The following is a 15795-nucleotide window of genomic DNA, read 5'->3' as shown; positions in this document are numbered from 1 at the left end:
TTAAGGCTCAGCAAGATTAAGTAAAGGTTTAAATGTTGCACAACCTCTGTGTACCACAATTGTGATTTGATTTCTAGTCTGTCATTCTTTCTGTTTTTCTAAGCAGCCTCGCTTAACGAAGTCTAAAACAGGAAATGTTAGATATCATAACTTTGTGGAATTTATTGGAGAAAGTACAGGAAGGTAACAGTAAAAGGAAATCAGAACTGATCTGGAGCTAAAGCCAGAAGAGGGGAGAGGTCCATTGGGAACCTGGGCCCTAGGGAGATCACCAGAAATTCAGTCCTGTTCAAGGACACACAGCTAACATGTGCCAGCTCCATTACACCTACTGCCAAAGCTATATTCTTTCTGCTCTACCAGACTAGTAAGAAGTCATCATATCTCAGCGAAAGAGGACTGAAATTCAGAGTGGAACTCCAAGTCCCAGTGGGAAAATTAAGTGCTAGTCCAGAGTCAGAAAATCAATACATACAAATGACGATTTCTATTGACCATTTGTGAAGTGTTATACTGAATTGTCTATTGGCATCTCAACACTATCCCCACTTTTTTCCATGCTCTTCCTGTACCTTTGGGGCTGGATATCTGGAAACCACATTTTACAAATTCTCTTGACAGAAGGATTCTAATTTGGAGTCTACTAATGCAAGGACGTTGTGTAATATGTAAAAGGTTGAAAAGAGAGAAGCCATTATTTTCTTCCATCAGAGGCAGAGATACATGGGGAAATGAAAAATGTGAAGTTTTTAGTGATTTCAGCAAAATTTCCTGCAAATTACCCAGTGCTACCTGTACTTCCTGCATCTCCTGATATCCTGAAAGCCAGCAATGGTCCTTCTTGGCCTTCACCCAAAATGACTCTTCCAAAAGTTTTGTAAGCATCTCACTTCTGGTATTAAATCTTTTCCCAATTAAACACATGGGATATTTTGCATTTTCATGACTAAACTCTTGCTAATACAAAGACTTTGAATTTTGTACACTTTCTCTCCTTTAATCATTTCATGAAGACTGTGACATAGAAGTTATTATTTAAGAGATGAAGAAATTGAAGCTCAGAAACCTTAACTGATTTGTCCAGGGTCACTCAACAAATAGATTCCTGAGCCCAGACTCACATATTGATCTCATACTCTTTACTACTGTACAATACTGTGTATGAGACTAATAGTATGGATGTGAGCAATGCAGATTATGCGAGCTCTGTAGGAACGTTCACACTATGTTAATTGTTCTCAAGGAACAGAAGGCAAAGTTTGGCATAAGGACCTAAAGAGCATTTAAAATATTTACTTTTTAATAATTCATTCACCATCCCTTTTCAACAAGGGCATATCAGAATGTCCCCCAGGGAGGTGATAGTGCAGACTGGTTAAAGATAAGAGAAGTTTTAATAAATTGTGATTTAAATGTTCTCCAGACATCTCTGATACAAAACTCTGGTTCAAAAACGAGACTTTAGTTCCACGAAGTAATTAATTTATGCTAGCTAGAATGAGTCCAGCTACCCTCCCACCCTATTCCTCACCCTTTCTCACGGGTATAGTGACAACTCAAAATGAGATATAAGACCTGTTCAAATCAGGTTCAGGAACTGGGCAAGGTTGAGCTTTCAGTTAGGGAGAATCACTGAAATGAACCGAATAAGGCTGATGGCAAAGAATTCGCACATAACAGTTTTTCAATAAATGTTGTTGACATCTTATTTATTCTTGGGATACTATCTGAGAATACATGTCTTTTGTCTTCTTCCCAGTAAGCACCAATATAGACTGTCTTTGCAGTAACTGTCATTACAGCATTGCATTTCAACAAAATGAGTGTGGAAATTCAAGTTACATTTTATTCAATTGAAAATGATGCCTAGAACTTTAGTCAAACACTTCTCACAGACACTTTTCAGAGACGCAAGCTTAATGTGTCAAGTAACTCTCCAAATAGAGTCACTGTCTGAATTACCAGAGTTTGTGCTAAACAGAAACATTTACCTTTGCAACTTATCTTCATTTTGGTTTCTGCCAGATTTCTGATTCCCTCTTAGCAACCTGCTTTGCATCCACAAAGTTCTATCTCCCTTCATATAGCAGTCTGTTAGGAAACATTAGGGAATTGGAAAGTAATCACTTTTTGGATTCCTAATTCTGCTTTTACACATTGCCTAAGACAATAGCTTTACATCTTGTCTTTAGAGTACTTTTGTTGATTCATTCGTTCAACAAATATTTAATCAAATATTTATTGAGCCTGTAAATAAATTTTTATCAAATATTTTAAATAAATATTTAAATAAATATATACTTTATTTATTAAATTAATAAAGATTTTACCAAATATTTATTGAGCCTGTATTTGTTAAGGTTGAAGGATACAGCACTCAGCCAAAAAGATTTGGTCCTCACAATGCCTTATGTACTGTACACATATGGTGGGGTAGAAGGGTAGAGAAGAAGACTGAAAGATTACATGATTTCAATGGGAAAAAACATTAGTTCCAATCTAATAGCGAAGTCTATATTTAGCCTGTTTAAACATATAGTTCCATTTCAAAGGTGTTAAATCATTAAAAGTATTTATAGAATTTTTTTTGTGCATAATATTACACCAGATGTGACACATTAGTAATATTAGTAAGCATCAGTCTCTTCCTTCAAATAGTTCAGTCTGGGGTGAGAAACAGCTAAATTGTGTGGCAATACACACTCTGAAACATCATATAACCACTCTAGCAGAGAGGTCAGGGACAGCATTTGATTTGGGTCTTGAAGGATGAGAACTTTTGCCAGGCTGAGGAGGAGGGGAGTACATTCCTGCAGTGGGAAGAGCCTGTGCAAAGTGACTGAGGCAGGATCTAGGAATGGTGCTTTCTGCTTGGGATTGTGGGTCTCAATCGTGCTGCATAGTAGACTTACCTGAGACACTACCCCAAACCAAAATAACATTGGGGTTTGGAGAGCTAACCTGATGGAACTTGACTGAATGACAACAAGCTGCACAAATGTATCCTTAACGATAAAGATGCCGCTCCTGCAGCAGTGTCTCACCCCAACCTCTAGTGAGAGGTCAATACTATCACTAAGGCGACTGTCCGAAAATTCTTTGATCACTAATCTTTTTCCTGCATCAGGCCTGAAATCTAAACTGTTCAGGACCTACCTCTCCCTTCCCAGTTTCTCTAATGCATTCATTATCAAAGTTTTTACCACATTCTCCCTATGGCAACATTTATAAATTTCACTCATAAATCAGATACTTATCACGATTCTTCTTTAATAATACCTCTGCTCTTTGCTTCCTTCCTAACAAGACATTAACACAGTTTTTTCTTATCCACTTGTTCTCACTGAGTACTGACAAAACAGGAGATCATTCCAGTCAAGGGACTCAGTGGCCTAATTTTCCCCCTGTTGTTAATCACCTCTATTCCTAATTAGGTTTTCAAATGTATGAAAATAGTACTGACTTTAAATTAGACAATTTTAGTTCAAATATCAGCCCTGTTCATTACCTAACTGTACAACTTTGTGCAAATGAATGCCTCAGTCCTTTGAGCTTTATTTTCCATCTTTGTATAGGAATTAATAATACCTACTTCGTAGTGTTATGTGAGGATTGAAATGAGGTAACATAGATTACAATACAATTGCAAGTTAATTGCATTTGATTCATAATCTATTCTTTTTCCATTTGATAATTGATGATTGCTTTAGCTCTCTTTACAGAAGAATATTTCCTTGGTATCTAAACTCACCTAGTTACTTCTTAGAGCAGGCGTTGGCAACCTTTTTCTATAGGGCCATACGGTATATATTTATAGCTTTGCTGCCCGTATGGTCTCTGTCATAACTGCTCAACTCTGTTGTTGTATCAAGAAAACAGCCATAGACAATGCATAAATGGCTTGGCTATGTTCCAATAAATCTTTAATTCATGAAAATATGTCCATGTGGTTGGATTTGGCATGTGTGGGATGTGGTTTTCTGACCCTTGTCTTAGAACATGAGAGACAATATCACATGGAGAAAAGAAAATAGACTTTAACTTACAGTCACAGATTCAAATCCTAAATCTATTACTAGCTAGCTCTGTGACTTTCAACAATTTACTTTACTCTTTCTTGTACCTCAATTTCATCATCTGTAGAGTATGGACAATGACAGTACCCACTATCATAGCACTTTTGTCAGAGTTAAATGAGATAATGTTCACTTAAGAATGTGGTCCAAAGAGTTATATATATATGATATATATAATACTTTTATGTATGTATATATGTATGCATTTATTTATGTTGGAAGGGTATATTTTTTGTTGGATTTGTTTGTTTCTTCTCTCTACTTCTTCCTCTTGTTTCCCTTTCTCATTGACTCATCCTAGTAATTATGGTTCCATGAAATTTATGTATCCATGACATCCCGTGTCAACAGAGCCTACTTGACTTACCTTTCCCCTCTTGACACATAAGCGTAACTTTACTTTTCTTAGGAATCACAGTACCAGAGAAGGGCAATATGTACGTTGCTGAGGTATAACTATCTATGGGAGGATGGCAGAGTACTTCACTTACATTCTCACAACACAAAATACTTTATTTGAAAAACTATCTTAAAATTAGAGCAACATAATCTACTTGACTCAAGAAAAACAAAGACTGAACATTCTTCGAATAAATTGTACTCAATTAGCATAATGTTATCCAGATTGGCTATTAATCTAGATTTCTTTTGATGAACTACATAAATGCTATTTTAAAATCCAGATTATAAACTGAGCATAAACCTAATGAGTAGACTGTCCAAAGACGAAAGTGAAACTCTTCAATCTGTTTATGCCAGTGTCCATAAACCCAGTGGGCTGAAGACAGGAGAATGGGTGGCCTGATTTTTGTTGATCGCCTATCTGTACAGGACACTCTACATGGATCTTTGCATTTACTTTTTAATCGAATCCTCTCTCTTTTGTCAGTGAAATTGTTTCTCTCTCTTCCTCCACCAAACTATTAGTTCCTTGGAATCAGAAACCACATCTAGAATGTAGTAGGCACTCCGTTTAGGCATTCTAGGTGAATGTTTGCCTTTGCCTCCTAACTTACCCCTCCCCACTTACCCCTCCCTACCTTTATTCTGGACATTTTACTTCATGAAAACAGCTTTCCAACTTGCATTCCATCTCTGAGGACAATGCGGTTTTATTTTTAAAATAACATATATTCCATGGGGACTCACCCACAACTGCTGAACAGTTGATTTAGTTTCAGGTTTGTGCTTTAGATATGGCATATGATTTTAAACAGAACATGTTTTTCAGTGATTCCTTTTGTGCCACTTATATCCCAAATCATAATCTCGAAATAATGAAGTCAAACGAAGTCAAGCCCTTGTTTCTGTAACTCAGGTCAATAACGGTGTTTTTCTTCATGTTGTTTTGTTTCTTTTAACACTAAAATAAGAATTTTATGATTTCTAAAGACTACCCCTGAAGAAATAATCCTTTTGGGGCACTCATGAACATAGTAAACAAACCATACTGCTTCTATTCCATTTGATGTTTGTCTATGATGGTGAAACCCTATAGTTTTTGTTCATAAGTATCTCCTCTCCTTGATATGATTAAATAATTTATTTAGAAAGGTGGTACAACAGACTGACAAAACAAATATTTCTAGGTGCTGCAATACAGAAATTTCCTTATTTTCAAAGAACCTAGACCCTATTGAAATAAGGCAGACATGTAAACATAACATAAGACTCGGGATAAAACATGCTATATTCAAGATTTTGAAGGAAAAGCAAGGGTTATAAAAGGGTCATGTTCCTCTGATCACAAACTCATCCCAATATATGCTTATTTTCAGAGTAGACAGTGCATCATCTGTGCTCAAAAGAATTTTCCCTTTTTAAGTTACACAACAGAACCAAATTTTTGGTTGTTATTTATTTTAACATTTACTCGTACATATTTGTGGGTACAGTGTGTTTTTTCAATATATGCTTATACTGCACAGTGATTCACTTAGAGTAGATGGCATAGCTTTGAATCTGTTAATCCACCACTTCTCCTCCCCTCTCACCCTCTCTCTCTGTAGCAAAACTTAATCCCTGATAAAAACAAATTTTGATGTAATGTTTCTTTTAAATGTATGTTTAATTAAAGAAGTTGATCATTTATTTTTCCTATGTTCAGAACGTCCAGTTCTTGGTTTACTCCATAAAAGTTATATCAATAAATATAATATTAGCCTCATAAAACAGCTACCCAAATACTTGAAAGTATGACAAACACCATGATGTAATCTTCCATGTCATTCCAAACACAATTTCTATTGAGATGATTTAATTCAACTCCTTTGTTTTATTTTATTTATTTATTTATCTATCTATCTATCTATCTATCTATCTATCTATCTATCTATCTATTTATTTCGAATACTCATGAGATACAAAGCTGATTTTCCCCCCTCCAGCCCATGGTGTGGGGGCCAGATTCATATTGGGGACATACCAATTACCAGAAATTGCTTTTGTACACTTTGTCCCCTCCCAATTATCCCCCAACCTCCCTCCCTTCTCCCCCTCTCCCCCCCCCACTCTACTTTGTAGCCCTAGGAATGTTCCCTCCCTCTGCTGGGTCATGGGACTACTGTGATCTTTCTTTCCTTCCTTCTTTCTCTCTTAGCTCCAACATATGAGTGAGCACATGTGGTATTTATCCCTCTGTGCTTTGCTTGTTTCACTCAATGTAAGCTTCTCCAGGTTCATCCATATTGGAGATGTTATATTAAACCTACTTCAGTGTGGAAACCACAGTGTATTAGTCTGTTTCTGTTGCTTGTAACAAAATACACAGAACTGGGTATTTTACCAAGAAAACAAAATTTATTGCTTACAGTTTCTGAGGTTGGGAAATCCAGAGTCCATGGGACACATCTGGTAAGGTGACGCTATAGCAACGCAGGGTGTCACATGGTGAGATTGGTAGAGCAGAGAAAGACTCTCATGTCCTCTACTTTCAAAGCTCTCAGAACCATGCCCATGGCCACCATTATTAATCCTTTCATTATTGCATGCTTCTGAAATCTAATCACCTCTTCAAGGTCCCATCTTTCAATTACCGTAATAGTATTTCCCACCCTCAACAGTTACAGTGGGAATTAAGCTTCCAACATATGAACGTCAGGGAATGCAATTCAATCAATCCACAGCACATAGGTAGGGAGAAAAGTATAAAATTAATCCAAAGTTATCTTAATTTTGAATAATTTTTAAAAATTCCAGGAAGGTGTTATGCTCCTCTCTTCCATGGAGGTCCACCTGGCATCGAAATAGGCTGGCTATAGAGAAAGCACAGCGGCAGGTGTAATCCCACTTAAATATTGGATCTACAATTGCATATGTTTAGAGATATCCATACTCATAATTATGTGCCAAAACCTTTCTTCCTGCTGCCTTATTAATCAGTATCAGCCTAGGCTGTGTATTCAGAGTCTTCTTTCTGTTTTGGTTTCCCCTTTGCAGCTAATCAAGTGGGTCTACTCTTTATACTTGTGCTTGCTTATCTGCTTTGAGTAATTAACAATCACCTAAGTGTGACTAAGTGATCAATTAGTGCTATTGAGCATTACAAGCTTCAATTTGGTAAATGCTCTCATAGGATTGCAGATACATAATAATTAACTGTTTCTGAAAAGATATCTGACCTGTTTTTTTTTGTTTGTTTTTGGGTTTTTTTTCCCCCATTTTTTGGACAAACTAAACCATACATGCCTTACATTTGTGGAGAACTTACAAATTACAAATTATAATGAAAGCATTTAATAATAGTTCAGGGAAAATATAATACATTGAAGAATGAAGGATCATTTTAGAACTAAAGTATATATTTTTTCTAAGCATACATTGTGTCTAGGAATGTTTTTTCTTTTTTTTCCTGTGGTAAAAAAGAATTTTTGTTTGTTTGTTTTTAAACATATTGAAACTCAAATGAATATGTAAGTCTTCTGTAATGTGTATGGACAGACCATAAGGAAAGTTCCCCACATTGATAGTGGATTGCACTTGAGTCAGGAAAAAAGTAGTTGTTTTTTAATGTTATGAGATATTACATGCAGAGTATACTACATCTGATACATACTGTATGGAACTCATGTACTGTATAAGAAGAGTTTAAAAAAATGTTTCTGTCATATTGAGTTATATTCAAGTACAAAGTCTGGCTCCAGATATTACCTTAGGAAAAAAAATAAATTCTTATTTCAAGTTGGGACACATTATCCTTGAACCTAATTTTTCAGCCAAGTAGTGATCCTTGTGTTTCCTTTTTCGATCATATTACTCATCAAGTTATTTATGATTTGGGTACAATGCTAAAATGGTTTTGGCATATCAGGGGAGCATCATTTGTGAATTGAAGGTCCCTGTTAAAATGGCATGCTGTCTTTGACCTTCCTTATTTTTGCAGACAACTTCAGAAAATTGACTTATTTTCTGAAATATCGGACAAGTTTTTTTTAAAGAATTCAATGCATGTCCTGTTATGATAATCTGAGGATAGAAACCACCAAAACACTTTCATCTCTTCGACCAAGTTTCACAGTGAGAATGATACACTATCATCCCCATAGGGCAGAGGAAGAGAGAGGCACACCATTACAAACACCACCAGATTTAGCTGTTTTTTAGAAATTATAGACTAAAATTATGGATATGGATACATCTCAACAAGGTTAAATAATAAGCATATGGATAATAGGAGTTACGCTTGGTCATCATTTTTCTCTTTCTTCTCCACCGGTGCCTATTAAGAGAGTCTGGCTGTATATTAGCATCTTACATTTATAGTAGAAAATGTCATACTCAAAAGTGCAGGCCTTCCAAAGGACAACCTGATGTTCTTCTCTTATCTCTTGGCATGTAGTCTCCATAAGATAATACTAAAATCAGAAAGGTTAAAACATCTTTGGGCTTAGAAATGACTCTAGCTCAGCTGTGCGTGGTGAAAAATGGTGAGGGATGTGTGTATGTGTGTACATGCATGTGTGTGAGGGGGATGAGGTCGATGATGGAAGGACATAAAGTACATAACCTTATGAATATCAGCATTTTCTCCATCCAATAAAACTACAGATCCATTTTACTAGAGCCTTGGCAAAACTTATTGTTTATTCATGGTAGCTACTTATCTGGAAATTGAGTCTAGATTAGATAGTTGGCCATTGTATTATTGCACTCTTTTAGCATCTTGACAGTGAGGGGGGAATAGCAACATATCTAGCTTTATCCAGTTAGCTAATGGATAGAATCTCAGAATAGAAAATGACCACTTTCAGGCTAAGATAAAAACCCCTTAAAATGAAAACACATTATTTTTGTCTTTCTTTTTGTTTTTCTGATAGCTTCAGAGTAGTGCAAATTATTTTACATGAAAGTAATCAAACTTATCACTACTAATATAAAAAAGATCAGTAATAGACAGCACTAAGATTTAAAATCATCCATGCCAATGTAGCCTATTATTTTGCTTTTAGTTTGTATTCATTTGTTTTGAGAATAAGTATTTACTTACTTCTTGATGAGTATTGTGCTATGCATAGTGCATTCATGAGGTTGTTAAAGGACATTAGTGGGAGAGTTAAGAATAGACTTATAACACATAATATGGGAAAATACCTTAGGAGAGATACAGAATCTATTCTCTAAAAATTCAACCTCATTTTGGGGGTAGAGAGAACAGTGCTTTAAAGCTTTTTACAGTGGAAATCTATACCATAAAGTAATTGATATTTAAAATTTCATTCATCTGTATTGTCCTTAAGTGTACCTTTTCCCAGAAAGGAGAACCTATCCTTTATTTTTTTTTCAAATTTATGTTACAGTTTGATTGTTTAATCTAATAAAATACAAAAAAAATAAAATAAGTTATTATGCAAAAAAAAAATAATAAAATAAAATAAAAATAAAAACAAAAATTCAGAGAGCCCTAGCACTTGTAGTTGAGGGGCTCAAGAAGGGACTCATGAAAGAGGTGGCTTTGAGCATAGCTCTAATCTATGGGTGGGGTTTATTCATAACAAGGGTGGGCACAGGCTTTCCAAATGTTGGTTACAGCGACATCTGTTAGAATGGAGTGAAAGTCTCTTAAGTGGGAAGCACATTGTTTTGGAAGGCCAGACTAAGGAAATTAGAGTTACAAATATTGAATAAATTTAATATCACAATAAACGCAATTCAGATGTCGAGATACACTCTAAGCCTTTCTCTTCCCTGCAGCTAGAGTTACCTTTTGAAAACAATAACCTAATAATGTCACTATTCTGCTTATTTTTTCCCTCTGTATTTTGGCAAAAAGTCCCAAAATCTTAACATGCCTTACAAGATCCTCATGACCTAACCAACCATGACCTCTCTTTGGAGCTTCATTCTATGAAACTTCCTATCTGCTCTCTGCACGTCCCCCAGACCAGGGTTCTTGCTGATACTGAAAATATACCTTGCCATTTCCCACATCTAGGATTTTGCGTACTCTTTTCTTCTTCTTGGAATAAGCTTCCCACTAAGCTTTGATTGGCTTACTCTTACTCATGCTTCAGAGCTCAGCTAAAATATTACTGTCCTGATGCTCCTGACTAGGTCCGCTATAAACCCTGTCATCTATTCGCTACCAAATTTCCTTCATAATACTTACCTGAGTCTGTAATAAATGATCCCACAAATAATGACTAACATTTACCGAGCAATCATTATGTACCAGGCACTATACTAATTCTTCAATGAATGTTTGCTGAATAGATGCATGAATAAATAAGTACAATCATTAATGAAGATTGCCAAGAGGTAAAAATTAATAACAGATTTTATCAAGCTCTAAGTTATACTCCCTTTGGGGATTACTCCAAATTACAAGAATATCTGTCCAGATGACTGCTGCAACTTCTGTCTTGTCCCTCAAATATGCAGGTATCTTCGGGAATTTCTAATGTGTTCCATTAATCATTATAGGATATTAACCAAAAGAAAGTCAATACCATATGATATTTGGATAATAATGGCTGCCTTGGATTGAATGCCCCCGCCCCCCCCAAAAAAAACTTAATCCCCACTGCAATTGTTGAGGGTGGGATATCCTATTTTGGTAAGTGAAAGGTGGGGCCTTGAACAGGTGATTAAGTTGATGGTTTAATGTTGGTTGTGGGTGTGATTCTGAGGGCTTTAAAAGGAGAGCAGATGAGGAACTCTTTTTCTCTCTTTGCTCTGCCATTTTCTACCATGTGAGACCTCTGAATTGCTGTAAAGCCACCACCAAAGAAGGTTTGCACCATAAGTGTTCCCTGGATTTTGGATTTCTCAGCCTCTGAAACTGTAAGCAACGAATTTCGTTTTCTTAGGAAGTACCCAGTTCCAAGTGTTTTGCTATAAGCAATAGAAACGCACTAATACAATGGCCAATGTTTATTGAGTGATTATCATGTGCCAGAGATTGTTTACATATATTTTATATATGTAAATGTATTAAATACTTTTTATCCCTATGAAGCCACGTGTGTGTGTAAGTATGTATATATATAGTTATTTAATCTTCACGGCATTCCAGTGAGGCTGATTTAGTATCACCCCGATGTTACAATAGTGTAAACTAAGACTCAGGTAAGCTTAACAACCTCCCCATCATAAGACTACAGGCTGCAGAGGGCAGTCCTCACACACCCTAGTCCTAAGCCTCTCCACAGCAGTTTTCTACCATTTTCCTCTGAGTTACCAGTCTACTACCATATTGTTGGGACTGCTTTACCTCCTCCCAACAGAAGTACTCTTGGATAACATGTGTCCTGCAAGTAGGGTTGTCAGAAAAAAATACAAGGTGCCCTGTTAATCTAGAATTTCACATAAGCAACAAATATAAGTATGTTGTAAATATTGCATGGAACATACATTAAAGAAAATAGTTTATTTTTGTGTGTGTGTGAAATTCAAATTTAACTGAGCTTCCTGTACTTTTATTTGCTAAATCAAGAAACCCTACTAAACAAAATCCAGTCCCTTCTCTTCCTAAAGTTCAGAGTGAGGAGACAGATTCCCCTATCCTCTGTCACAGACCTCACTCTCAACTTCTCATTTCCTATCTTGGTAGGATATGGGTAACTACTTCTGTCCTGTTTCTGTTTTGCTAGTCCACTCTAAGTAGGTCTTCTACCTCCTTTTACATAGCACAGCACAATTTTTTGTCATAACCTTAGCTCATTCAAGTACCATACTTATGAATGCCTCCTCACCTCTCCTATGCCTATACTGTCCTCTCTCTTTCCTCATCCCATTTTACTCCCTCATCTCTCAACAAGTTATAACTCATGAGGAATAAAAGAAAACTGGCAACTTCTCAGTGTAATTGGATTTTCCATCTAGGAAAGATGCTTCTTAATTTACATTTTTCTTATACCTCAGTTGTGAGCAAATCTTTCTTTAGGTAGTTGATGCTCAGTAAAAATTTTATTGCCAAAATTTTATGTTTGCTCATAATGGTCTTTGTAGAGATATGTTTAGGCAGCACATTTCTCTCATAGAAGAAGGAGTCTTGCAGGCCACTCAGGGTGACAATTATCAGGATTTTCCTGAAAGAGAGGGAAAAAGCAAGTCATGTATTAGTTGCTGGGGACTGATAAATCTTGAGAGGCCAAGAGTGTGTACCCTGCACAGATTTGCAAACCATTGGAGCTAAAAGGGTCATTGAAGTTGATCTAATGCCTTCCATTATTAAATCCAGACAAAACATAACTGAGGTTCATGAAGGCAAAGTGACTTGCCTGAGAAAAGAGAGGATCCTTGGCAAATATAAACAGTCATCAAGTTGTGCTGGTTGAAAAAAGTGCTGGGGTGAAATCACTGTTTGAATCTGGGCTCTAATACTTAATAGCTACATGTTACTGGAGAAGTCACTTATCCTTCTGGCACTTCAACTTATTTGTGTCTGAAATGGAAATGATAATATTGAGCCATCTATCTCACAGAATTGTCTTAAGGATCAAATGAAATCATGTAGGTGACAGCCCTCTGCAAACTGTCAAATGGTATGTGAACACAAGGAAGTATAATTGGTAGCCACTCCTACTGCAACAAAGATTGAAGCTGGCGATTTTGAGATGGGCATTTTCCTCTGGGTTAATGCAGAGGGAGTGACCCAGCTTTTTGTTGGAGCCCTCTATTCCAGATGTGGGTTTTTTGTAAACAAATGATTTAACACAGCTGCTCTGATCATTTGTAGTCATTAAAAAGATTAGAGGTTTTTTTTTTTTTTCTTAGCTAATAATAATGTATTAGCTTTAGCCAGCTGACCAAATTTCAGTCTCAGTAATTGTCTTCCTCCTTACCATTCCTTAATGGGGTTCAAAAGGTTAATTAGTTGTGTGCAAAATACTAGAGTACTTAATGGAGGTAATCTAACAAGACAATATCTAAATGTACACTCTTGGAAAATGACTAAATAAACAGTCGATACAAAGAGCTAAGGAACTGACAATTTCTGTTACTACTCCTTTATTAAAATAAAAGGTGATTTAAAAATAAAAACAAACCTTGTTTTGCCAAACATACCTTTATTATAAACAGTGATATAGCAAACTTTAAGGCTGAGAAGCACTTTTTGATGTCAGCCTAAAACTGTCAACACAAAAAATAAATATTTTAAAAGAAATAATAAAATATAATATCATATTGTCCTTGAAATTGAAATAAGTTGATAGGTAGTATAATTAAGTGCACATATAATAAGTGCAAGGTAGTAATTAATATTGACTTAAGTAGCAAATCATATTAGGATCCCGATATACCCCCGAAGATAGGAATGTGCTTGTCCGCATAGTTATGCACTGACATATTCTACTGGAATCTATTTCTTACAAATATTATCTTGACTCTATTAGTGGAAGTCAATTTACATCATACATGTACATAGTTATATTTTCATATGTATATCAGTTGAGAAGCAGAATACGTTTTTTTTCTGCTTGTTTCATTGTTTATTTTCAGACACATTTATAAAAAGCACAAGCTGGACATTGCACTAGCATAAATGATATGAGTTCAGGAGATTGGGATGTGGATCTTTCAGCATATTGCAGATAGTTGGCTTCAAGAACAGTAATACTTGATTGGAAGATAACGAACATTTTACATTGTCTTTGTATCATACAAACACATGCACACCCATATGCATGTAAAAATACACTTGTGTGCCTATGTGTGTGTATGTGTGATGCATTTTTTAACCTTGTTATCATTATACACATTTCTTGCCTATCATTTCCTTTTTTCCTGGCAATGACGACCCTGTAATTTTATTTGAGGGGAGGGAGGTAGCTAGTGAAATAAGACCAAAATGAAGTACATTCTGTGTTTCCACAGAAGATTTAGACACATTTCACAAAAATAAAATCTATAATAAAATAGGAATAAAAAAATGGAAAATAAAAATGTGCTGACTACAAGTTCAGCTGTTTCCTGACAGCCATGGAAGAAAGGAGACACAGTTAGACCCTAAACATTCTTGTTAGAGGAAAGAAGAAATGTTAACATTGTTCTGAAGTTACAATTTTTCCAGCACTAAATTAAAAAAGAAATGGCTTATGCAGTGCTTGACATTGAGAGACTCTGAGTAATATAAAATAAATTGTCCTCAACAATAATGATGTATAGAGAAAAAAGAGTTGGAACGTACATAGCTGTTATTCCAAACTGCCATTAGTAAGCACAGTGGGAATACGACTGCTTGAAGATTGGTCAAATCATGTTACTTTCCGGTGGTTTCACTGTTTTCAGTACAGTACAGCAGCGAGTGGAATAGACATGAAATGTGTGGTCCTTGGAATACTTTCTCCAAATACCACATTTTGACACAGTAGAAATACTTAATTATATCTCTAAATTAAAATGTGGCATTCTGAAGGGAGCTATGCAAACTCTAGGCAAAATCTATAATATATATGGAATCACCTCATAGCCCTTTAAAGTCTCATAAATGAGGCGTGTTTGCCCTTATCTAGTGAAATCGCTTTCAGAAAAAATCTATCACAAGCTGACATTATCTCAGGACCCAAAAGAACAATCATCCAACTTAGAACAGGTGTCCATTAAGCCAGTGGCTCACAGCCAAACTTCTTGAGTTATCAGTTTTTACTGTCTTCCCTTTCTTGACTCCAACTTACTACTCTTCTTAATGCAAATTGACTCAGTTCCTCACTACTCAGCCAAAACTGTTCTTGAGAAGGGCCCTGATGGCCTTTGCTTTGCTAAATTCAGTGGATACTTTTCACTTTCCTCATTCTTTCTTCATTCATTCAACAAATATTTGTTGATTGCCACCCATGTGTCAGGCACTTTCTTCATGGATAAAGACAGATATCAAATCATACAATTTCAATGATGATAAGAGTAATAAATAGACAGTACAAGGTACTATGGAAACATATAACAAACAATATCACTAAACTATGGGGAACCAATTGACCTTGCAGCAGTATCCAGTCTCTGTGACACTGCACTTCTCTGTTTTTTTCCTCCTTTCTTATTGACTGCTCTTTCTCTGTTTCCTTGCTGGCAACACCTTCCCTGTTCAACCTATAAATATTTGCTGAGGACAGTCTTGGTTTACATACCACAGTTCTGGTTTATTCTTAACATGCTGGCATAATTATTAATAGCACCCCCTTTAACTCTCGAAAGAGTCCAGGTTTGGATCATAAATGATATGGTCATTTTGTTAGGTGACCTTATTCAGTGCTGAAGCATTAAATAGCACATATATATGCTG

This window comes from Cynocephalus volans, chromosome X (genome assembly GCF_027409185.1).
Source record: "Cynocephalus volans isolate mCynVol1 chromosome X, mCynVol1.pri, whole genome shotgun sequence".
In the NCBI taxonomy this organism is placed as follows: domain Eukaryota; kingdom Metazoa; phylum Chordata; class Mammalia; order Dermoptera; family Cynocephalidae; genus Cynocephalus; species Cynocephalus volans.
Note: the sequence above shows the minus strand (reverse complement) of the source record.